At 39.5% G+C, this 26,538-nt stretch overlaps 1 protein-coding gene across 3 annotated transcripts in view; it reads left to right on the top strand.

Annotated features, from left to right (window-relative positions):
• The window catches only part of slc25a21 (solute carrier family 25 member 21), a 525,641-nt gene that overhangs the window by 341,364 nt on the left and 157,739 nt on the right, over nt 1–26,538 (top strand). The window lies entirely within an intron of this gene.

Raw genomic sequence — 26,538 nt, forward strand, 5'->3', positions numbered from 1 at the left:
CCTCCAGATTAATTGAAACCTAGTTAGGAAACAGACCAAGTGGTAGAGCTGAAGCCAATGGTTCCAATCTTTTCATTACTTTTTTGGAGGAGGTTTCTGCTTAGCCAATGTTAAGTGTATATTCACCTTATTTAATTGTGTACAGGTCGAACAGTGTGGTGCTGGTCAGTCAGGCAGCATCCGAGGAGCAGGAAAATCGGTGTTTCAGGCATATTCCCTTCGTCAGGAATGAGGCTTGTGGGCCAAGGGACCTGAGAGATAAATGGGAGGGGTTAAAGTGTTCAGCCACAGGACAGTGGGGTTGGTTACTGCAGGTGTCCCATAGATATTCTCTGAAATGATCCCCAAATTGACGTACTGTCTCCCCAATGTAGAAGTGACCATATCAGGTGCAATCGATATAGTAGATGATGTGTGTGGAAGTATAGGTGAATTTCTATCAGATGTGGAAGGATGCCCTCTCACTCTGCCAAGGCTATGCAGGACCTGGGCCTCCTCCATCGCCAAACGCTAACCACACGACGCCTGGAGGAAGAATGCCTCATCTTCCATCTTGGGACCCTCCAACCACATGGGATCAATGTGAATTTCACCAGTTTCCCCATTTCCCCTCCCCCCACCTTATCCCAGTCCCAAACTTAAAACTGGGATCGCCCTCTTGAATGGTTCAGCCAATCCATCTTCCTTCCTACTTATCTTCTCCACTCTCCTTCTGACCTATCACCTTCACCCCCACCTTCATCTACCTATCACATTCCCAGTTACCTTGCCCCCAGCCCACCCCCCCTCTCCTTTATCTCTGATCCCCCTGGCCCAAAAGCCTCATCCCTGATGAAGGGCTTATGCCCGAAATGTTAATTGTCCTGCTCCTCGGATGCTGCCTGACCGGCTGTGCTTTTCCAGCACCACACTCTTTGACTCTGATTTCCAGCATCTTCAGTCCTCACTTTCTCCTAATTGTGTACAGCTGTTTGGAAATAGCTGGAGATTCACTTGTGCTCCAATAAATAGGAACAGACTGAAACTGTGGGTGTTCAGTTTGGAGGTACATAACTGCATCGTGTATCTCCGTAAAGTAATATGAGGAAAAATTGGCTCCAGTTCTGTCCATGACTCACTGGCTTTCTAGATGTTAGACAGGCAACATGTTGAACAACCTATGATTTGCATGCTTCTGCCAGATCCCTTTGCACATAGGGACATATGCATCTACACAGGATTCATCTCATGCCTCTTAATTTTCTATAATTAGTGCTCACTTGAAGATTGTCAACCTCTGTGGCTTGCATTGCTTTTTAGGGCATGAGCATTTGCAGCAATTTGTCACTGTCTGGAACACCAAATAGTCAAGAGGGTGGCCATATTGTTGTACAGTACTATACTTCACCAGCATCATACTTACAGTAACTACCAGCAGCTTATACAGCAAAATACTGCATGTGCTTCAAACAGACAACCTGTAAAAAAGCAGATCTTAGTGGGGTCTAGTGAGACTACAGTCAGTCAGAGGATACCACCATAAGTCAGTCATAAGGCTTGTCTGATTCCAGAGCAGAGCTTAGTTGTAGTCAGTTCTGCAGGTCAGGTACCACCGTTGGGGGAATATAGGTGTGCCAGTCAGGATGCTCTGGAGGTGACCCATAGTAAGAGAAACAGAGGGATTAAGTATGTTGAAAATGGATGGAAGAGGAGGATAGTGTGATGTATGTGCTGAGAAAGTGATGTGTCCTTGGTGAATGAGTGGGAAGTGCGGAGAGGAGGAAGGGTTCATAATTTGGGAGGTTGAAATGGGTGAGAGCCACTGAGTAGGCATGATGCATGGAATAATGAGAGATATTATCCATGAACCTTGGTGAGTGGTGTTTGCTGTGGCAGAGTTAGACAGTCATAATCCTAAGAGGTAGCAGAGTGAAAATGGCAGACTTGCACTTATGGAGCATAGATGATCTTTAACCTTCTTCTTGCACTGCTGTGCATTGCAACTCACCCAGCACACTGCTCTGACTAAGACATCCATCTTGCTCCAAGTTAACTGGATTTGTGGATTGTGGCTTCCTTTGCCAGTCAACAGGAAAAAGCATTGCCATTCTTTTCATCATGCTGTCCACCAGCAATTCTAGGTGCCTGTAGGCTAATCAAGGAGCTAACTTGCCTTTTTTGATCATTTACTTGGAGTTATACTCCTGATCACAATGATCACAGAATCATAGAATCCCTACAGTGTAGAAACAGGCCATTTAGCCCAACAAGTTCACACTGACCCTCCAAAGAATATTCTACTCAGGACGATTCCCCTACCCTATTATTTTACATTTCCCCTGGCTAATGCACCTAACATACACATCTCTGAACACTATGGGCAATTTAGCATGGCCAATTCACCTAACCTGCACATCTTTGGACTGAGGGAGGTAACTGGAGCACCCAGAGGGAACCCACAGAGACAAGGACAGAATGTGCAAACTCCATAGAGACAATCACCCAAGGCTGGAATCGAACTGGGTTCCTGGTGCTGTGAGGCAGTAGTGCTAACCAATAAGCCAGTATTCGGCCCCATTAAAAATGCAAAGGACCATTCTTATCTTCCAGTGCCTGAAGTGCTATGGAGCTATGGTGTCAGTGGCATCAAAATCTCACAGTCCAGGTACCAGCAAATGTTTTCACCTCTTCAAACAATACAGTGAGAAGTGTGTCAGAGAGGTCAATTACATATTTAATGAGATGAAGAGAGGACGATCGTATCAGAGAAGTTGAAATGAACCATGGCTACTGGGGTACCAGGTATCTCACTTAAAGAAAAAAAATGGTTCAGGGAAAAAAAAAGGGAAATTCAACCCCTTGCGTTATTGGGGGGAAAGTTCCAGAGTCTTAACTAAACAACAGTGAATGAGCGATGATATAGTTCCAAATCAGGATGGTGTAAATCTTGGAATGGAACTCTCAAATAGTGGTTTCCACATATCTGTTATGTATGACTAAGGTTTGTATGGGATGTTCAGAAATCTTTTGTTTTACAGATTTCTCTCATTCTGCTAAGATCAACTTTTAGAATTATTTTTTAGACTAGCTTCAAATTAATAAGTCCTGAGCTCAGCCTTCTAAGATACAGTACTGATACCTGCTGCTATACATTTACAAGCAAGTTAATACATCTTCATCTTTGCCAAGTGTGTGAAGTATCATGCTGCAGGTGATGGAACATGCAGCCAGAACCATCACATTGGAAATATAAAATAAAAACCGAAAGAACTGTAAATGCTGTAAATCAGAAACAAAGTCCGAATTTGCTGGAAAAGCTCAGCGGGTCTGGCAGCATCTGTGAAGAAAAATCACAGTTGATGTTTTGGGTCCAGGAAGAGTCACAAGACCTGAAACATTAACTCTGTTTTCTCTGCACAGATGCTGCCAGACCTGCTGAGCTTTTCCAGCAATTTTTGTTTTTGACATTGAAAATACAAGCCTTGTTTTATGCAATTGAAGCGTTGTTCTTTTAATTAAATGCTGTAAAGTCAAACTTCTTAGAATTTTCTTTCTATTTAATTTCAGATTTCCTGGTTATGCAGCACTCCTTATTTTAACTTAATGATATTTTATCCATTAACAAAATTATAGACCATAATTCTAAATGTTCATCTAACCACATAAATCCAATCCCGTTTTTAAGTACATATTATGTTGAGGAATGTCACATTTGCACATTCACCAATCAAGAGTGCATTCTGGGACTTTTGGTTATGTGCCAACAATGAGTTGGATGGAAAATTGTCAAATACATTTGCACACGTTCTCAATTTATACTGTGAAAAGTGAAAGTACATGCTGAAAACTTTAATTCATAAAATGAACCCTCATGGTAGCATTAAGCATTAGATACAGCAATACAATTAAAGTTCTGGCCACAATATTTCAGCAATGTGACTTAACTTTAATTGAAAATAACGCACCAATAAATCTTAGACAGGGATTTTCAATTACTGTTCCTTTTTGCTGTCAAATTATATGCTTATTGTCTACCCTATTCCATTATACTGGATTAAAATCTGGGTCACAAAGGTTAAAAGATATCTGCTTGTACACTACTCCACACAAATTATTTTCCTTTCTCCTGGAGCTGGGCAAAGCTAAACCAATGACCTATTTTTAAAATTACTTGATTACATAATAATATGTAATGATATGTGAATATGTATGTGTTTTCAACATACTATGTACTTAAACAATTTGATAGGATTTATGTGGTTAGATGAAAATTTAGAATTTTGGTCAATAATTTTGTTCAAGGATAAAATACCATTAAGTTAAGTAAGGAGTGCTGTCAGGAAATTTGAAATTAAATCGAAAGAAATTTCTAAGAATTTTGACTTTACAGCATTTAATATTTTGTTGTGAGATTATTTTGATTACTTAAAGTTAAATAATTTATTTTCAATTGTCTCAAGTAATCTTTTGAGGCATGTATCTAAACACAACACATAGTTGACACAACATTTTCAAAGCATAGTCCGTATATTAAAAAGTAGGAATGTTGGTTTATTTTATTTTTGTTTAAGACAATATAATATGACAGTTGACACATAGAGGCTTGTAAAGTAATTTGGGCTGCATGAAGTGATAATGAATTAAATGGCTGACAAGTAGCATCTTGAATACGTGACTGCTAATTTCAAAATGATTTCATCACAATTCATGAACAAAATGTTCCAAATCACATTGGAAGCCTCTTTAAATTAGTAGTCAATGGTATCTGACATAATAGATTCAAATTCTGTTTCAGACAAGTTTTGCATTTTGAAATGAGCTGGAATGTAAACAATCTTCAGAAATGTTGTCATTTGTAAATTTAAAAAATATTGTCCAACTTTCCTTAATTTCAGCTAATGATTTTAAAAACTTGCAGTTAAAAAAAATAAGATTTCTGAATATTTAATTGTAAAATTTCAGAATACCAAAATAAATTCTAACCAGAAAGGATTACTGTTATTCTTACTTTTATTAGTTGTGACACTTCATAATGCCTTCTTAAGTAGGTTTTCATAATATGGTAAACAGTTTCAATGGCAGTAATATTGACTCACCATTGATCACATGATTCATCCACTCACTTTTGTAGTTTGTGCACGTAGGTCTCGATGCGTTTAAAATTAGAATTAGGTTTATTGTCACATGTACTCCAGAGATACGTGAGTACATCGAAAAGTGCACAAATTTGCCACTTCTGGTGCTATCTTGGGTGCAAAGATGCCTAGGTACAAAATCTTAGGTACAGATTAGAAAAATAAAAAGATAAAGAAGGGTTGGCCAATCTGCAACAGTTTTATTTCCAGGTAATAAATTGAATCCTGCCCCATAGTTATAGTACATAATAATTATATTTTAATCCAGATTGTTTGAAATAGACAGGAAATAAATAAGTGCTATGCCTAAACATGGCACTGCTGTATTAATGAGAAGGTGTGGGTATTTGTCTCTAACTGAAACTATTCAGTCCTCAAGCTTCTTCTGAATTCTGTGAAACATGGTTAATCTACCTTAGCTCCATTTTTGTTTGAACCTTTGACACCAAAAGTATATCAATCTCAGGTTTAAAATTATTAATTGACTTAGCTTCTGCAGTTTTGTCAGTTCATTGAATATTAATTTTTCTTAATTGTAAATGAGAAATTGTGTCTCAAACAACATGCTTGAAACTAAACCAAGATATAGTCGTCATTGCTTCCAGGTGGGAAAACATGCATTTGTACTGGGTGATCTTCCATTATTAAAAATATTATTTTCTCAGTTTATGCCTTTTAGAACTAACTATAATACCAACCTAAAATAGTATTTTAATAAATTATATTCTAAGATAAGTTTGTGATATTAAATGGATGAAAGAACGAAAAAGGCCCAAAAACTTCAATGGTCAGATGTACTTAATTAAATGTAAATGAAGGACAGCTGTTTTTTTATGTCGAAAGCACACCTTTGATCTGCTGTACCCTTCAGACCCCTTTGGACAAGGCAGTTAAATTCTAGCCAGGAGGCCTATTTTAAAGACATTAGGGCCCTTAAGGGCAAACAAGTGACAGAAAGATAAAGGGATGACAATTGAAGCAGCCGTAAGCTGTTAGCTCTATTTATTAGAGAATCTTAAACATGTCTACTGAAAGAAAGATATCCACAAATGCAGATCAACCAAGTAACAAGAATTACAACAGCTTAGGGACACATGGCTGATCAGCTTTTTTAGGGAAAGGTTTTTATCAAGCTGTTTTTAAGTATGCAGGGAAAAAATATTACTTACACGTTTTCATTGCAGGAAGATTGGTTCAATATGGATGGAATCGGCTACAGCTGTGATGGCACTAACACTGTGTAACCTAATGTTGACCTTTGCAGTTTCTTCAATTACATTTAGAAAATGCCCTCTTCAGTGCTCATTGATAGAAGGGATGTGTCATTTAGTTTGCGCAGTGTTGTATTTAATGCCTTTGAAATGTTTGTTTCCATTTAGAAGATCTGTAGCATGATACTGTAAAACGATTATTGGTGCCTCAACATATATGGTTGAAAATCAATATCAATTGTTGGAGTGATTACACAGATTGATATTTAATTTTCTAATCTGCATGGGGCACATGAATGATTTAGAATTATCACATTCCATTCAAGGTCATGATGATTATTTTGCTGTGTATAACCTGTTAGAATGATGAGTGAAATCCATAATTGCCTGCTTTAATGTGCTGTTGGGAGAAATACAGATGCATTCATTTTAAGATGTCTTATACCTGGAAATCTTTTCTATTGCAACAGTGTATGTTGTGGTAATTGTTGACTCTTACATGAACAGAAGATCAATGGTTCATAAACATTTCAAATGTCAATGTAATGGAGTTGTTTGATTTTGTTTTATAGCTATTCCTATGACTTGATTTCTTTTTGAGAAAAAGTGTTTATTTTCAGAAAATAGAGTTCTTTTCCCTTTAAACAAAATGCCAGATAAAATTGTTTGAACTTAAATGCAATAACTGACTTGGAATGTTTTCAAAACTACACAGAACTGAGATCTTGGAGAGATATTGAAACCCATAAATGCAAAGAATTGAATTGTATGCAAAGTCAGCTGAATATCAAAGCAAACATGTAAGTTGTAATGTTAGGTTTTATAGGATGGCTTGAAGTAGGTTATGGATGCCTACTGCTGCTATCTGGGTCTGCTTTGTGTCACTGGCTAGTATCTGCATGATTTGAGTCATATTCTTGGAGTTGGGCAAGGGCATTCCTGACATGAACCAGAGGTTCTAAAGTCATACTCTAACTGGCTGTTGGATTGCCAATATTCCTAATTTGGACATATGAACATATGAACTAGGAGCAAGAGTAGACCATATGACCCTTTGCTCTGGCATTCGATAAACTTATGGCTGAATTTTTCACGACCTCAGCTCCACTTCACCTGGCCTCTGTCTATAATTCCTTTACTGTTCAAAAGATTAACTATCTTCAATTAAAAAGTTCAATGAGGAAGCCTCAATTACTTCACTGAGCATGGAATTCCACAGATTCACGACTCTCTGGATGAAGAAGTTCCTTCTCAATTCAATTCTAAATCCTAATTTTGAAGCTATGTCCTTTTGACATCGTTTCACCTGCCAGTGGAAACATCCTCTCTACTTCTATTTTATCTATTCTCTTCATAATTTTAGATGTTTCAATAAGATCCACCCCTCATTCTTCTAAATTCCAATGAATATAATCCCAGTCTACTCAGTCTCTCCTTATAAGCCAACCCCTTCAACTCCAGAATCAATCTAGTGAACCTCCTCTGCACTACATCTAGTGCCAATGTATCCTTTCTCAAGTAAGGAGACCAAAACTGCATGCAGTACTCCAGGTGTGGCCTCACCAGCACCTTACACAGCTGCAGCAGAACCTCCCTGCTTTTAAACACAATCCTTTTAGCAACGAAGAACAAAATTCCATTTGCCTTCTTAATTACCTGCAGACCAACCTTCTGTGACTCATGCACAAGGACACCCAGGTCCTCTGCACAGCATTATGTTGCAATTTTTTACCAGTCAAGTAATAGTCATTTTACTGTTATTACTACCAAATAGATGACTTCACATTTATTAGAATTGTATTCCATCTGCCAGACCTTTGCCCACTCACTCAAAATATCTAAGTTCCTCTGCTAAGTTTCACAGTTCTTTGCACACTTTGCTCCACCACTTATCTTAGTGTCATCTGCAAATTTGACACACAACATGTGGTTCCCAACTTCATATCATCTATGTAAATTGTGAATAATTGTGATCTCAACACTGATACCTGGAGGCTCACTAGTCACTGATTGCCAACCAGAAAAGTACTAATTTATCCCTACTCATTGCTTCCTGTTAATCAACTAATCCTCTATCCATGCTAATACATTACCATAACACCTTTCATCTTTATCTTATGCAGCAGCCTTCTATGCATCATCTTATCAAATGTTTTTGGAAATCTAGATACATCACATCTACTGGGTCCCCATTGTCCAATGTGTAATTTGGATAAGATTGATTCTGTTAACAAATTCAAAGTTTGGTCACCAAATATTAGAGGAGTTCTGCTGCAAATTGGTCTCTGAAATTAAAATGTATTAAAATGCCAATAAGTTGTTGGTAAGGTGTTTCTGCATAACTGAAACAGAAAATGCCAGAAAAATTCAGCATTATGTTTGAGAGGAGCTGGGATAATGTTTGTGGCCTTAGACCAGAGCTAGTTTCAGTTTTGTCTATAACCTCACGATAGAGAGAATGGGCTGAAAGTTCCTTATGATACCCTCCTCTGGAGGAGCCAAGCTCCTCCAAACTCTTTGATAATGACTGGAGGCTATTGGGTAGGCCTGCCAATTCTGCAAGTGTTTCAGTATACCCTGTCCATTTGGTGCCCGACAACTCTCCATACACAGCTCCAAATCTGTACTTGCCTCTAAAGTTTGTGTCGGAGAAAATGAGTACTGCCGATGCTGGAGATCAGAGTTGAGAGTATAATGCAGGAAAAGCACAGCAAGTCAAGCGACATCCGAGGAGCAGAAGAATCAAAGTTTCAGGCATAGGCCCTTTATTAAGAAGTTTGTGTAGTACAAGTATCTAAACCTGGGTTTATGACTTTATGTTGGATATTGTTTGGAATTCAGTTGGTGAGCAATCTGATATAAGAGATAAGCTACCTAGCTTATCTTTTGCCCTTTTCGGGAAATATTTCTGAAGTTTCCTCTGGGGGACCTAAAAAAAACAGATGCAGCTGTTCTTCTGAAAGTCCTTGAATCCTTGATGATTTCACAATGAATTACATCAGCAACTGTCCCAGTGACAACTAGTTGTGTTTTGTGACACTCACCGATAGGTGCCAGGATGCTAACTGAAAACAATCTTACATTTTCATACGTTATCCTATTTTTATTTAAAAATTAACAGTTAGTAGTCAAAGTAGTTGTTTTGAAAAAAAAACTGCAGAGAATGGTTGTATTTTTTGTCTTTAATTGGTGTAGTGTGTGTGTGTGTGTGTGTTATTTAGAATGTTTTGTATTCATTTTTTCCTGTTTCAAATCTTTGTCAAATAAGCACAGTTTTCACGATAAATCAATAATGCTTTTTCTTAATGAAACTTGCTTTGTGGAACTTCTGATTCTAAATGGAATATACTTTAAGTATATCTTCGGTTACAGTGGTAACTGAGTAAAGCATTTGAATTCATGTTGTGAGCAGTGGTCGAGTGGCGCTAAAGAGTGACAGTGCACTCTTCAACCTTGGTCATAAGAAATTGATTTGGAGCCAAGAATGGCACTCAGTGAATGATGGCTGGAGGAGTGGTAGTCTGCCATTTCCCTGCACTGTAGCCTTCTACTCTCAATGATCAATACCCTTCACTTCACCAGGCAAATAATTCAAGGGGCAGCAGGTAGAAATATTACCACCACTCAACAGTGTGCTGCTTTTACATTGCCTGTCCTGCTTTTGACAGTTTTGCTCAGATCATTTCTGTCTTATTGACCTTTCCGTGGAAAGAGCACATGATGCAAGAGAAATGCCTTGGACTGGAAGATTAGTGCTTCAACTTGCTGTTCAAAATGTGATTCAAGGTGTAGTAATATGAATCATCAGTGAACTCCTTATAACCAAGTGGGGAATGAGAGATAATCATACATGGAGGACAATGTGAAAAAGATATTGCTATTGTGGATGAAACGAGTTGAATGCACTCTTTTCTATCTGACAGCATGTCAAAGGCTCAATTACATCAGGAAGTGTCAGCTATGCTGCCTTCTGCTGTCATAGGTTTATTCTCATAACCACCACCTACTGCCTTTGACAGGATAAATCATGGGGGATGAGTCTGAATTCAGTTGCTTCAACAGCACCAGTTCAAGAATCCAAAACTAGGACCAGCAGCACCAGCATATCCAACAAGTGCATCATCCGCCAGCACAAATTGAGTCATGATAGTGGGTCCGCACTTAGGAAATATGGCAGTGGGTGAAGAGCATGGCACTAATATATGAAGAAAATGATAGAGAAGGGCGCAGCTGTAAGAAGTCCCACTCAGAAGAGACCAGACCTAGCCAAATTTATCTAGTTGCAGATGCAGGTCTTCCACAGTCACAAAAGAGGCAGCTTCACTCTGACAAACAGCAAGAGATTGTTGTGGAAAATCATCAGCCTCGACGTCAGAGTCGGGGTTCAACAACAGAGTTTATTGTACAAGAAAATACCGGAGCTCTGGGAAGAGAAAGACACCAACAGCTCAGTGGTCAGCTGTGAGTCTTCTCTCAACCCAGAAAACATGTCAAGATACTTTTATACATTTTGTGATATAATCTGTCAGTAATGAGGTAATTGTCTCTGTAACATAGTTTGTTTGTTGTAAACATTACAGGATCGTTGATAGTTTTGGTGCAGTAATTGTCAGTTCCAGAGCAGCCTTAATTAAGTTCGGGGCAGCCGTTGTCAGTTTCCGTGTAGACATTGTCTGTTTCAATGTCTGTGTGGAAGTCCATTACTATCATAATGGGTGCTAATCGCTCTTCCTGAGAAGGACAGTTACTGCAGCCCTGGCTATTGTCAGTCTGTAATGAGTCTGTATCAAATTGTTAGCATTTCTATCAAAGGTGTAGGCTGCACTCAGACATTTCGGTAGATGGTACATGCTACTCATAAGCATTCTCTTCCCCGGTAAAAACAAGGACTGCAGATGCTGGAAACCAGAAACGTTGATTTTCCTGCTCCTCTGATGCTGCCTGAACTGCTGTGACTTTTCAGCAACACTCTAAGCTAGAACCTTATTCTCTCCCCCACCCACCTTAAACTAATCAATGAGGCTGTGTGTGGGTATCAAAAATACCCACACACACCTTTGTAGACACACACACTCCCACACTCTCACATGCACCCCCTCACAGACTTAAGACACTCTGCACTCACTACACACACACACACACGCACACACTTGCAGAATTACATTGCTCAAAAACTGCATGCGTTCATGTAGAACTCTGAGCTCAAAAACTGCATGAATTTATGTAAAACTCTTATCTCACTTTTTAGATTAGAATCAATCTAAACATCATGGCGTAGAAAGAGAACACAGGGGAAAGTGAGGACTGCAGATGCTGGAGATCAGAGCTGAAAATGTGTTGCTGGAAAAGCGCAGCAGGTCAGGCAGCATCCAAGGAGCAGGAGAATCGATGTTGTGGGCATGAGCCCTTCTTCAGGAATGAGGAAAGTGTGCCAAGCAGGCTAAGATAAAAGAGAACACGGGGGCCAACACCTTCAACATATTGTCTAGCTATCACCATTGTTAACAGCTAACCTGAGAATGCAACTTTTAAAAAAAAGGTTTTGTGATTTACACATGAAAGAAGTGAAACTATCACTGTATTCTAACAGATGAAAGGCTTAACACTCAATCAATTTTTCAATGTATAATTTCAGTTACATCACACTGTAAATTTTTGCTATAAATTCTGTGTTACGATTGAGCCCTCCACTATCACCTGATGAAGGAGGGTCGCTCCGAAAGCTAGTGTGCTTCCAATTAAACCTGTTGGACTATAACCTGGTGTTGTGTGTGATTTTTTTTCTCCTGTGTCATTTCTCTTCCAATTGGTGATTTCCCTGGTCCATTGTCTTTCTTTTTACTGTGAATATGTTTCACATGAAAAGGTATTTCTGATAGAGAGTGTTTCCTAACTTCCTGGAGAGCCATTTGTTAGATGGGCCATTAGCTCTCTAGTTTCTCTCTCTACTTGTTTGCTCTCTGACCAATTTTCAAAATATCTGCATTTTTATAACTCCCAACATCAGATCATCTCATTGGTTCAATGTTCGCAAAACAATGAATTCAAACTTGATTGGGTTTTAATATCCTGGGGTATAATTTAAACTGATTGGTTAAATTCAAATTGTTTTCAAAACAGCAAACCAAACTCAGGCATCCATTTCACAGCCAAATATTTCATATTTTCAATTTTCCAATACACTCTGGGACTGCCATCTAGTCATATACACACGTTATACAAGCTCTCAGTTCAGAAGAACATTCTCTCTCTCAAAGGTACAATACATACCTTCAACTTCATAATATTCATGAGGATGAGGAAGCCTTTCACTGGTGCCATCTGAGGATTCTCAAGAGACCATATGTGCTCTGTGGTGGGCAGTGTTCCTGTATTGAAACTAGTACCCAAACTGGCACTTCTTTGCCAGGACCAATTTCCCAATGGGAATGTTATGCTGTGACTACTTATTGCTATTGAGTGAGACAAGATGTGGAAGTGGTCACAATACTAGGTGCATAACAAAGAGGCAAAATTGTGCACCCTCTTTTTACATTTCCCTACAAGCTAAGTGAAATGCTGCTTAACATAGAAAATAATGTATTTTTAAAAATATTTTAAAAGAGTAGAGTATTATTCTGTTGCTATCAGCATCCTGTATCATTTTAATACCACCAGGTATAATTGTTGTTCACAATCACGGGTGAGGTCAGGATTTAACTGTTGTTTAATCAGGGAATATTGGGAAAGTGTGGTAAAATGGCTCTCATTTTCAGTTTCCAGACCATTGCTTGATTTTCAGGTTCGGGTATAAATCATTTAGGACTGAGGTAAGCAAAGTTTCTTCACTCAAATGGGGGGGAGCCTTTGGGATTCATTCTCACAGAAGGCTATGGAGGCCAAGTCACTGAAGAAATTCAAGAAAGAAATAAACATCTTTTTAGATTTTAATGGCAGAAGGTATGGGGAGAAAGCAGGAATATGACTGAGATAGAGGATCAGGCATTGTTATCTTGAATAACGAAGCAAGCTCAAAAAACTGAATGACCTCGTCCTGTTCCTATTTCCTAAAGGCTTTATTTTCCCTTACTTTTATAAATGATTTGCTTCTGAAACCGTATAAGGTTTAACGTGCAGTAGGTCCCAACTAATTGTACAGTTTCCACAAACATATAAATATAATGTGCATGTAGAAAGTAATTAAATGTGGGTTTAGTTCCATTGCAGATGGCATCTAGGATGTTTCACAAATACATTTACTCCTGGATCCGGTGTACCTTCCTCAGCAATCCCTGCAATCAGCCATTCCACATGAGATTTTTGAGATCGGCCTCAACCTGAGCTCTAACACCCCACCCTCGGTGAGGCTTCTGATTTCACCAGGTTTCCAATCTCTGCTGCCAACTATTCTAGAAATAGCCCTTTCTCTTCTGCCAGCATCAACATTGTGCCCCCACCCTGACATTTATTAAATCGTCCTATGTCATTAACTGGAAACAAAGTCTGCCAATCAGGAGAACCAGTAGAAGGTGTCACTTGCCCACTGTGGGCATTTGTGAAGTTGCAGTTTCTGGGGTTCCCATGGCATATGGATCCCATTGGCTCCCAGCAGGTCCAGTGAATAAAACTACAGCCCAGTGAGTTTCCGACAGAGAACTTTCACTTTATAAAATCAACATGACAACTGTAAAATAAGAGGCATAAGGATGTTGCGTAAAGGACACTTAAAAGTTCAGAATACGCTACAATAGCTGGACAAATTTTTAGTTGTTCAATCATGAAATTTTCAAAGGATCAAAAATGTACAAAAGCAAATCATGAAACTTGTAAGTCATAGAATTCTACAGCACAGAAAGAGACCCTTTGGTTCAACTCATCCATGTTGATCAGATCTCCTAAATTAATCTAGTCACATTTGCCAGCATTTGGTCCATATCCCTGTAAACCCTTTCTATTCATGTACTCATCCAGATGCCTTTTAAATGTTGTAATTGTACCAGTGCCCACCACTTCTTCTAGTAGCTCATTCCATATATGCACCGCCCTCTGTGTGAAAACGTTGCCCTTAGGTTCCTTTTATATCTTTACCTTCTTACCTTAAACCTATGCCATTTAGTTTTGGACTCCCCTCTCCTGGTAAAAAGACTTTGGATATTCATCCTATCCATGCCCCTCATGATTTTATAATCCTCCGTAAGGTCACCCTTCACTCTCTGACGCTCCAGGAAAAATAGCCCCAGCTACTCAGCCTCTCCCTACAGCTCAAACCCTCTGACCCTTGCAATATCCTTGTAAATCTTTTCTGCACCCTTTCAATCATAACAACATCTTTCTTATAGCAGGGAGACCAGAAATGTACACAGTATTCCAAAAGTAGCCTAACCAAAGTCCTGTACAGACACAACATGACCTTCCTACTCCTATACTCAATGCACTAACCAATAAAGACAAGCATTACAAACACATTCTTCACTACCCCATATACCTGTGAACCTTCAACGAATTGTGAACCTGCACCCCAAGGTCTCTTTGTTTGGCAACACTCTCCAGGACCTTACCATTATGTGTATAAATCTTGCCCTGATTTGCCTTTCCAAAATGCAACACCTTTCATTTATCTAAATTAAACATCATCTGTCACTCTACAACCCATCAGTCCATCTGATCAAGGTCCAGTTATACCCAGAGGTAACCTTCTTCACTACTCACTACACCACCAATTTTGGTGTCATCTACAAACTTACTAACCATTCCTCTTACATTCACACCCAAATCATTTATATAAATGACAAAAAACAGTGGCCCCAGTATCGATCCTTATGGCATACTGGTCACCAGTCCGAAAAACAACCCTTCAACATCACCCTGTGCCTGCTATCTTCAAGCCAATTTTGTATCCAAATGCCTAGCTCTCCCTGGATTCATGTGATCTAACCATGCTAACCAGTCTATCATGTGGAACCTTGTCCAACACCTTGCTGAAGTCCATATAGACAATATCCACTGCTCTACCTTCATCAATTTTATTTGTGACTTCTTCAAGCAAGTTAATTAAGTTTGTAAAACACAGTTTCCCATATGCAAAGCCATGTGGACTATCCCTAAACTGTCCTTGCCTTTCTGAATACATATAAATCCTGTAACAACTCACCCACCACTGACCTAAGGTTCACTGGTCTATAGTTCCCTGGCTTTTCCTTTCTACCTTTCTTAAATAATGACACCACATAAGCCTCCATGCAGTCTTCTGGCATCTCATCTGTGGCAATCAGTGATATAAATATCTCAGCAAAGGTCTCAGCAATCATTTTCCTAGCTTCCCACAAAGTTCAGGGATACACATGATTGGGTCCCTTTGATATATGCACTTTTATGCATTTTAAGACATCAAACACCATCACATCTGTAATATAAACACTTTTCAAGTTATCTTTATTTTTCAAAGTTTTCTAATTTCCATACCCTTCTCCACAGTAAATTGATGCATAATACTCATTTAATATCTCACCCATCTTCTGAGGTTCCATACGTGCTGTCTTGTTGAGCTTTAAGAAACCCAATTCTCTCCTCAGTTAATCTTTTGCCTTTAGTGTATTTATAGAATCTCCTTGGATTCTCCTTAACCCTATTTGTCAAAGCTATCTCATATCCAGTTTTCGCCCTTTTAAATTTCCCTCTTGAGCATACTCCTTCTGTCCTTATACTCAGAGGGAGTCACTTAATCCCAGATGTCTATACCTGCCATGTTCCTCCTCGTTTTCCTTGACAGCACCTCAATTTCTCTAGTCATCCAATGTTCTCTAAACCTGTCAGCCTTACCCTTCACATCAATAGGAACTTACTACCTTGAGACTCTCGTTATCTCATTTTTGAAACTCTCCCACTTTCCAACCATTCTTTTACCTGTGAATACTCTCTCCCAGTCAATTTTTAAAAGTTCTTGCCTAATACCATCAAAATTGACCTTACTCCAAATTAGAACTTTAACTTTTAGATCGGGTCTATCCTTTTCCGTAACTTTTTTGAAACTATTGGAATTATAATCACTGGCCCCAAAATGCTCACCCACTGCCACCTCAGTCACTTGCCCTGCCTTATTTCCCAAGAGTACATCAAGTTTTGCTCCTTCTCCAGTGGGTACATCCACATACTGAACTGGAAAATTTTCTTGTACACACTTATCAAATTCCTGTCCATTCAAGCCCTCAGCACTATGGCAGCCCTGGTCTCTGCTTGGAAAATTCAAGTGCCCTACCATTACAAGCCTGTCATTCTTACAGATATCTAAGCTGTCTTTACAAAAGTGCTTCTCAATTTCCTGCTGACTATTGGGGGCCTACAGGACAATCCCAATCAGGGATCATCCCTTTCTTATTTCTCAGTTGCACACAAATGTTTTCATCAAACATACTCCCAGGTATGTCCTCCCTAAGTACAGCTGTAATATTATCCATATCCAAAATTTCACTTCCCCTCCTCTCTTGCTCCCCACCGCCCTTTCTATTCTTCCTTTAGCATCTATACCCTGGCACATTAAGCTGCCTGCCCTACCCTTCCCTGAGCTATGTTTCTGTAATAGCTCTGATATCCCCAGTTCCCATGTTCCCAACCATGCCCTGAGTTCATCTCCCTTACCTGTCAGGCTGGTTGCATTGAAATAAATGCAGTTTCATTTATCGTCTTACCTTGTTTTATGCCTTGCTGTTGCCTGCCTTGAATATTTGGCTTCTCAACTGTAGCAGCCTCAGACTTAACACTTTTCTCACTATCTCTTTGGGTTCACCTTGCACGCCCATGTTGTTTTAAAGCCTCCCAAGTATCAGGAGATTAGTCTCCTTTCAATTCAGGTGCAAACCCTCCTTCTTACATAGGTCACGTTGACCCAGAAGAGATACCAATGATCCACAAATGTGAATCCCCATGCCCTTCAACAGCTCCTCAGCCCTGTGCTGATCTGATCTATCCTCCTATTGCTACTCTCATTCGCACGTGGTACTGGGAGTAATCAAGATGGACCTTGAGGACCTACCTTGTAACCTCCTGCCTCATTTCCTATATTCTCCTTTCAGAACCTCAACCCTTTCTCTTTGTATGTTTTTAATACCAATGACCTCTTCCTGGTTACTCTCCCCTTTGAGAATATTCTGCACCCTCTCCGAGACATCATTGACCCTGGCACCAGGGAGGCAACACACCACTCTGATGTCTTGCTGTCTGCTGTGGAAACAGCTATCTGTGCCTCTGACTAGAGAGTCACCTATCGCAAACAATAGCTTGGAACCTGAAATATTCATTATTACAGTGGAGCAAGACTCAATATTTGAAACATGGCTGCCAGTGCTATGTTCACCTGACAGTCCATCCCCCTCTTCACTGATTTAGTATTATACCTACAGATAGGTATGTATCAGTTATGCCAATATATTGCAAAGAGAAATCTTGCACCTTCTACTCCTTTTGTACAGTACCTTAGCAATGAGGCAGAATTTTCCAGTTTTCCTGCTGGCAGGTTTAAAATACAGCAAGTGGCTTGCCAGCCATTTACCCACTCAACTGATTATGTCCCCCAGTGAAGGGGACACTAAATGTGCTGGACAGCCCACCCATGCTTAAGTTCAACTGGGGCTCTCAAGTGACTGATTTAATGATGGTGGGTGTGAAGACAGCCCTTCAGCTCTTCCTGGGAGATTTGGGGTCATCAGGAGAAGTAAACTTCATTTGAGAGAGTTTGTGCTTATCTGAAGTACCAACACCTTCCTTTAACCCACCTTCTGCATTTCAAACCCAGCTGCATACCCTTACTGGGGCCAGTCTGCTAGTCCCTACTGGTACCCTGGATTAAGCAGAAAACCAGCAATCATAACTTCTTCTTTGGGCATGATCAGAATAAGGGTAGAGTGAGATGAAGACTGAGTGAGTTACTGACTATACTGTTGAAAATTTGGTTCAAAGTGGAAGTTCAGTTAATACTGTATGTCCTTTCCAAGTTCAGATTAGGACAGTATCCTTTAAGTTGCTAAATAACCTGATTAATAGAGGTAGCTGCCTGATTCTGGCTGTTGGAATTTGAGAATGTGAGTTCCTTTGTCTAAATGAGGTATTGAAATTTGTACAAAGGAGAACAGAGACTTTTTAACTGGGGATTACTGCTAGAAGCATAATCTCCAGACTAAGAGATGAGTGGGAGAGAATAAAAGGTGACCTGCAATGAGACAAACAGAGGAGTGGCAACACAAACCACAGCATGAGGTAGGTGCAGTGAGAGAAGCTGTTTGGTGAGCAGGACTGGTGAATATTGAAGTAAAAGTAAAGTCTTCAGTTTGGGTTTATTAAAACAAAGCTGCTGAAAAATAGGTTGACACTGGGACTAATTTTATTTATATTTTGTGGAAGTGCAATATCACTTCAGTAAAGTGTAAAGGTCACAGATCTAGAGTTATTAACTTATGAATTAAATCAAATGTGATAGTGATGACAGGGTGGATGTTATGTTGTTGCTGCAACATGTGGAAATGCTGGACACCAAGGTGATCCAGAGCAAAAAACAGCTGTAGTGTTTGCAGATTGAGTAAATTCAGACTGAGTTGAGGAGATGGATTCTGAGGTGCAGACATGGCACCATGCCAGGTAAGGGGCAAGTTACCTCAGCACCATAATGTGATCATACTCTTCAAAGTAAGTAATTCAAAATTGGTCTGTGATCAGGGACAGGAGGGTGTAATTTCAGGTGAGGCAGGTATCAGGACCCAGGAGGTTACATTTGAGTAGCCTCAGCCCCTGCAATTGTCCACTAGTCACAATGTTCCTGCAAGTTCTGCAAACCTGAATGGGAATTGGAGAGGGAAATGAGCGAATAGGCCACTTAGTTTGGGGAGTCATTCAAGTGTTGGGGTAGGGGTGTCAGTGAAGAGGATTTAGTAATAGTAGGGGGCAGTATACTTATGGTAGTACTTTCCGCAACTGTGTGTGGTAGTCTTGCAGCTGTGTTGCCTGCCAGTGCCAAGGTTAAGGACATATCTTCTGGGCGAGATAAGAACTTGAGACAGAGGGGAAGGATCCAGTTTGTTTTTGTCCACATTCACACCATCAATATTTGTAGGGCTGGGAATTGGGTTCTCCTTCAAGATTTTGGACAGTTAGACATTAAACTAAAAAGCAGAACCTCCAATGTATCAATCTTGGGGATTTTTACCTGACCCAAGGGAAAGCTGACAAAGGTAAATAAAGTTAAGGACCAATATGCATAACTAAATGACTAGTGTGTATGGAATGGATTTTAGGTCATGGAACACTTGCACCAATACTGGGGCCAAGTGAATTGTTCCGGGTAGATGGACTTCAGTTGAAATGTGCTGGGACCAGCGTACTGGCAAATCGAGTAACTAAGTCTGTCAAGAGGGCTTTAACCTAATGATAAAATGATAAAAATGCAAAATTAATGACTGTTGAATACACATAGTATTTGGAACAACATTGATGAATTAACCAGCAACATTATAAGTTCATAAGATTTAGAAGCAAAATTAGGCCATTCTGCCCATTGAGTCTGCCCTGCCATTCGATCATGTCTGATATGCACCTCACCCCTATTTTCCTGCCTTCTCTCCAAATCCCCTCACCCCTTACCAATTAAAAATCTGTCTAACTCCTTCTTAAATTTACTCACTGTCCCAATATCCATTGCACTTTGGGGGTAGCAAATTCCACAGTTTCACAACCCTTTGGGAGATGTACTTTCTCCTCAACTCTGTTTTAAATTTGCTGGCCCCTCATCCTAAGACCTGGTAGAATGTCCCACAAGAGGAAGCTCTGCTCCACATTTATTTTATTCACACCTTTTACCATCTTGAATACCTCAATTGATCACTCCTCATTCTTGTAACTTTCAGAAAGTATAGACTTAAACTGTTTAATTTCTGTTCACACAACAAACTCTTTACCTCTGGGATCAATCTAGTGAACCTCTTCTGAACTGCCTTCAATGCTACATCTTTCATCAAATAAAGGGATCAAAACTGTGCACAATCCTCCAGGTGTTATCTCACCAATACCTTGTATAGTTCCAACTAAAATTCTGTACCTTAATATTCCATTCCCTTTCTTTATTATCTGCTGTACCTGCCTGCTAGTTTTCTGTGACTCATAACGAGTACACCTAGATCCCTCTGCATCAGAGCACAACAAAGTCTCTCCACATTAAGATAATAGGTCACCTTCCCATTTTTTCAACCTTGCACTTAACCACATTAAACTCCATCTGCCACATCTTGGCCCATTCTCCTAACCTATCTGTATATCCTCATTGCAATTTATCGCCCCACTATTTTTGGATCATCTACAATTTTGTCTTTAGAGCCTTCTATCCCTGTATCCAAGCAATTAATGTAGATTGTAAATAGCTGGGGTCCAAGGACTGAAGCCTGTGGCACCCCACTTGTTATATCTTGCCATCCAGAGAAAAAAATATTTATCCTGACTGTCTGTCTTTTATCCACCAGCCAGTTATCTATCCAGGCTAATAAATTATCCCTAATCCCATATGATCCAATCTTATGATTTAATCTTTTGTGCGGCACCTCATCAAATGCCTTCCAGAAGCCCGGATAAATTACATTTACAGCATCCCCATTATCCACGTGGCTTGTTATTTCCTTGAAGAACTTAAGCAAATTAGTCGAACATGATTTGCCGTTCATAAAACCATGCTGACTTGGATGGATAGCATTTTGACTTTCCAAATGTCCTGATATTGCTTTCCTGATAATTGATTCTAACACTTTCCCAACAGCAAATGTTAAATGAACTGGTCTGTAATTTCCCACCTTTTGCACATCTCCCTTTTTGAATAATGGTATTATATTAGCCATTTACCAATCCACTGGAGTCTTTCTGTGTCCAGGGAATTTTGGAATATTGTAACCAATGGATCAGTTGTCTCCGCTGCCTCTTCCTTTAATACCCTACAATGTAGGTGCTCTGTCCTCCATCTAATAGTTTGCTTAGTACCTTTTCCCTATCGATGCTGATTGTTCTAAGTTCTACCTTACCCATTGCCAGTACCAACAGAAATGGTACTATTGTCCTCCACTGTGAAAACTGAGCATCTCTGCCATCTCAGTGTTCCCCACTATTAACTCTCTTTGTTCACCTTCCAAGGAACCAACATTCACATTAATGACTCGCTTTCCTTTTATATGCCTATAGAAGCTTTTGCTATCTTTTTTGATATTTCATGTCAGTTTTCTTTTGCAATTTACCTTAGCTTTTTTTACTAACTTTTTAGTATCACTTTAGATTAGATTCCATACGCTTTGGAAACAGGCCCTTCGCCAAACAAGCCCACACCAACCCTCCAAAGAGTAACCCACACAGACTCATTCACCTGCCCTATATTTACTCCTGACTAATGCACGAATCACAATGTGTAATTTAGCATGGCCAATTCACCTTAACCTGCACATGTTTGAATTGTGGGAGGAAACTGGAGTGCCTGGAGGAAACCCACGCAGACATAGGGAGAATGTGCAAACTCCATACAGACAGTCCCCGGCGGGGGGGGGGGGGGATTTGATCACCCCAGAGTCCCTGGTGCTGTGAGGCAGCAGTGTTAACCACTGATTCACCACGCCGTCCATGGAAGTTTCCGAATCTTCCATCCTGCCACTGGCCTTTACAATATGTTATACCTTAGTTTTTGACTTTATATTGACGTCAACCACCTTGTTTAGTCTCATCTTTTTTACCACCTCCCACCCCCCCACCCCCCACACACCCCCACCCCTTTCATCTTTCTTTCTCACTGGGATATATTTTATTTGTGAGGAATTGAGTAGTCTCTTAAACATCTGTCACTGATCACTCACTGTTTTACCATTTCGCCTTGCTGTCCAATCTACTCAGGCCAAATCTGTCCTCATGCCAATATAATTTCCTTTGTTTAATTCTAGAACACTACTGTGGGACTCCACTTTCTCACCCCCAAACTGAATTTTGAATTCTATCATACTATGATCCCTAGAGGATCCTTAACTATGATGTCATCAATTAATGTCTCCTCATTACACAACATCAAATCCAGAGTAGCCTGCTCCCTGGTTGTTTCCACAAAATACTGCTCCAAGAAACAATCTGTAATACATTCAATGAGCTCTGCCTCCAGGCTACCCTTGCCAATTTGATTCTTCCACTCTATGTGCATGTTAAAATCATCCATGATTATTGCCATACCTTTCTTGCAAGCCTCTAATATTTCGTGGTTTATACTGTGCCCCATTGTAGAACTACTGTTTGGAGACCTAAAGACTACTTCTACCAAGTACTTCTTCCCTTTGCTATTTCTTAAAACTCCCAGAATGAGTCCACATCTTGATCTGCCACATCTTGTCATTTCTCATTACACCACTGATTCCTTCTTACACGAGGAAGGCCACATCACCTCCTTTTCCTTTCAGTCTATATTTCCAAAATGCTGAGTATGCGTGGATATTCAATTCTCACACCTGGTCTCCTTATAACCATGCCTCAGTATTTGCTATCAAATCATACCCTTTTGTTTCTATTTGCACTATTAACTCATTAATTTTGCTTCAAATTCTTTGTGCATTTATATGAAAAGCTTTTAAATTTTTTCCACTGTTAAATTGACCTACTCTTTTCTAATTCCTTGGTACATAAAGATATTTACCTGTTCTGTCTGGTAACCATCTATCATATCGCTAACCTGCACTCTTACCTTCTCCTTCCAGTTGGGTTTTCTAATTTCCCCACAACAGAACCCATACCACTCCACCATTTATTTGAAAGCCCTGACTGTCACCCTAATTATGCAATTGACTAGGACCCTAATACCAGCACATTTCAGATGAAGACTGTCTCATTGGAATAGGTCCTTTCTTCCCCATATTGGTGCCAATGTCCCATGAATTTAAACCCATTTCTCCCACACCAATCTTTGAGCCACGCATTTACCTGCTTATTATTAATATTAAGTAGATAACAAGGAAACCAGGCAAATTAGTTTAACATCTAACAAGTGGGCGGCATGGTGGCACAGTGGTTAGCACTGCTGCCTCACAGTGCCAGAGACCCAGGTTCAATTCCCACCTCAGGCGACTGACCGTGTGGAGTTTGCACATTCTTCCCGTGTCTGCGGGGGTTCCCTCTCACAGTCCAAAAATGTCCAGGTTAGGTGAATTGGCCATGCGAAATTGCCTGTAGTGTTAGGTGTAGGGGAATGGGTCTGGGTGGGTTGCGCTTCGGCGGGTCGGTGTGGACTTGTTGAGCAGGGCCTATTTCCACACTGTAAGTAATCTAATCTAATCTGTTTTTGGGAGAATAGAGTATTAATGAGAATAATAGCAAATCGTTTAGAAATACATCATAAAAATCAACACAGTGAGAGGACTTCTAACCAGTTGAAGACAGAAAGTTGGGATGAGGGATATTTTCAGCATGGCAGTCTGAATGTCACAGGGATAAGTTCTGGGGCCACATTTACTTATTTATCTATGATTTGGATGAGGAAAGTGAATTTACTAATACCAAATTGCAGATGGCACAAAAATAGGAAGGAATGCAAGTAATGAAAATGAATTTAAAGGTCTGTAGAGGGATATAGATAGGTTAAGTGAGTAGTCAAAAACTTGACAGATGGAATATAATGTGGTAAATGTAAGGTTCCAGTTTGGCAGGAAGAATAGAAGAGCTGAATATTAGTTACATGGAGAAAGCTACAAAAGAGAAAACTTTGGGAGTCCTCATGCATAAATCACAAAAAAAAGCTAGCATACAAGTTCAGCAAGTAACAGAGAAGACAAATGGAAACAGGCCATTATTTCAAAGGAAATGGAAGATTTTTATTTAAAACCATACAAAGCACTCATCAGACTATAGCTAGAATACTGTGAACAGTTTTGGTATCTTATTTAAGGAAAGATATGCTAATATTGGGTGCAGATCAGAGAAAGTTCATTAGATTGATCCACCCATAGAAAGACTGTCTTATGAAGAGAAATTAAGTTGGGTGGACCTGTACTCATTGGAGTTTAGAAGAATGAGAGTTTGAAACATACAAGATTTTCAAGGAACTTAACAGAGAATATGTGGAAAGGTTGTTTAATTGGTCATGACAGCCAGCATTGGCTATGATGCAATCTTTACGCACACACTCTCTGCATGTTAGTGCAGGAAAACTCGCAATCTAGAAGCAGGTTGTCTGGCTGCCTAAATTCTAGCATCCTTTAAAGATGGAAGTGAACATATTTTATCAGGAGACTGATTTTTAAAGACTTTAGCCCTGCTCTCCACATTAAACCCAAACAATACAGTTTTGTAAGTTAAAATTCAACCCCCACCCACCACCAACTTTTACCGCTACAAAACAAATGAGAGGATGTTTGGGCAAGAATTAAATTCTGTGCGTTTGACTAATGACTCCTTTCAAAAACCCGTGTTCAACAACTGGACTGTGTTGAACTGAAGGCCATGGGTCAAGTTGAGCCCCTGGTAAGCAAACCAGTGGCTTAACTTGAGCAACAATTCTCATTCATATAGATTTGATGGTATTTTCAAAACACTATTCATCTACTATACCCTACAATAGTGACTTAAGGGCACTGCATACCTTTGCTGTGCAGTGGGACCGTCATGATAAAACGCTGCCTTTGGACAAGGGAATGCAGTATGGTGAAGGACTCTAATGATATAGAAGATAGTGAATGATTTGAAGTGACCCAAAGATTGTCACTAGCCATAATATTTTGGCAATAGTTAATTTAGGCAGGATTTACTGAGTAATCATTGTTTTCCTGTATTAACATTATACTTTTGTCATTTCTCTCTTAAATTCCATTCCATTAGCAGATAAACTCTAGGAAAATCTAAATATCTTTTTTAAGTACATTAAGAGTTAGAAAGTGACGAAGGAAAAGGAAGGATAATCAGATGTACATGATACCTTGTGTGTGAATGTAGAATATGTGGCTAGGGTTCTTAATGAGCACTTTATCTATCCTCACAAAGTAAAAGGTTCATGCAGACATACTAGTTAAAGAAGATTGTGAAATATTCGGTAAAATAAGGATAATGAGATGGAAAACACTTGAGGGACTTTGCTCCTCAAAGGTAGATAATTCCCCAGTGGTTCGAATGAATTGTGTCCTAGGCTGTTTAAGAATACATGAAAGCAAATAGCAGAAGCTCTGAGAATTATTTTCCACTCCTCAATTCATATAAGCAAGGTATCAAGGGTAGGAAGTCTCTGAATGTTGTATCATTATCCAAAAAGGGTGTGAGGGTTAGATCAAATAATTATAGGCTAGTCATTTTGACCTCATGGTTGGTACATTGCTAGAATTAGTACTTCCTAGCTATTACTTAGAAAGGCATGGTGTCAATCATGGATAGTCAGCATGTTTTTTTCCTCCGTCCTACCAGCTTTAATTGAAAGTTTTGAGGAAGTGAAAAGAAGAATTGATGAGATAGTTGATGTTGCCCACATGACTTTAGTAAGGCACTTCACAAGTTCTCATGGCAGACTTTAGAAAGATTGAAGACTATGGAATACATCAAACAATGTGGCAAGTTGGACCTAAATTTGGTTCAGTGACGGAAAAACATGAGTAATTATCAATCAATATTTTTCCAAATGGAAATTAGTTTCCACTGGTGTTCCACAGGCCTCGGTGTTGGATCCCATGCTGTTGTGGTATGTATTAAGGATTTAGAATTAGTCATAAAAATTGACTATATAGCTGATAGTGAGGAGGATGGTCATTTACTCCGGGGTGATATCCTGTGTTAGGTTGAATGGGTGAATTAAACCCAGATCAAGTGTAAGGTGAGAACAAAGTTCAGAGAACACACAATAAACAAGATGACTTTGAGAGCAGTAGAGAAAGTGAGAGACTTTTGACTGGATGTTCAAAGATTCCTGAAGGTGCCAGGATAGCTGGACAAGGTAGTAAAGAATGCATTTAGAAAATTTTTTTCTTCAATGGACGAGGTACTGAATATAGCAGGAAGGTAATGCTGATATTATAGAAGGTTCTGGTTAGCCAACAGCTGGAACTTTCTGTACAGTTTTTGTCATCACATTACAAAAAGTACATAATTACTCTAGAGAGTACAGAGAAGATTTACAAGAATGTTGCCAGGCCTTGAAAGTTGCAGCTGCAAGGAAAGATTGGTTAGACTAAGGTTGTTTTCTTTCTAATTGAAAGGCTGAGGAGTGACAA

The sequence above is a fragment of the Hemiscyllium ocellatum genome, chromosome 8 (assembly GCF_020745735.1).
Source record: "Hemiscyllium ocellatum isolate sHemOce1 chromosome 8, sHemOce1.pat.X.cur, whole genome shotgun sequence".
Classification (NCBI taxonomy): Eukaryota; Metazoa; Chordata; class Chondrichthyes; order Orectolobiformes; family Hemiscylliidae; genus Hemiscyllium; species Hemiscyllium ocellatum.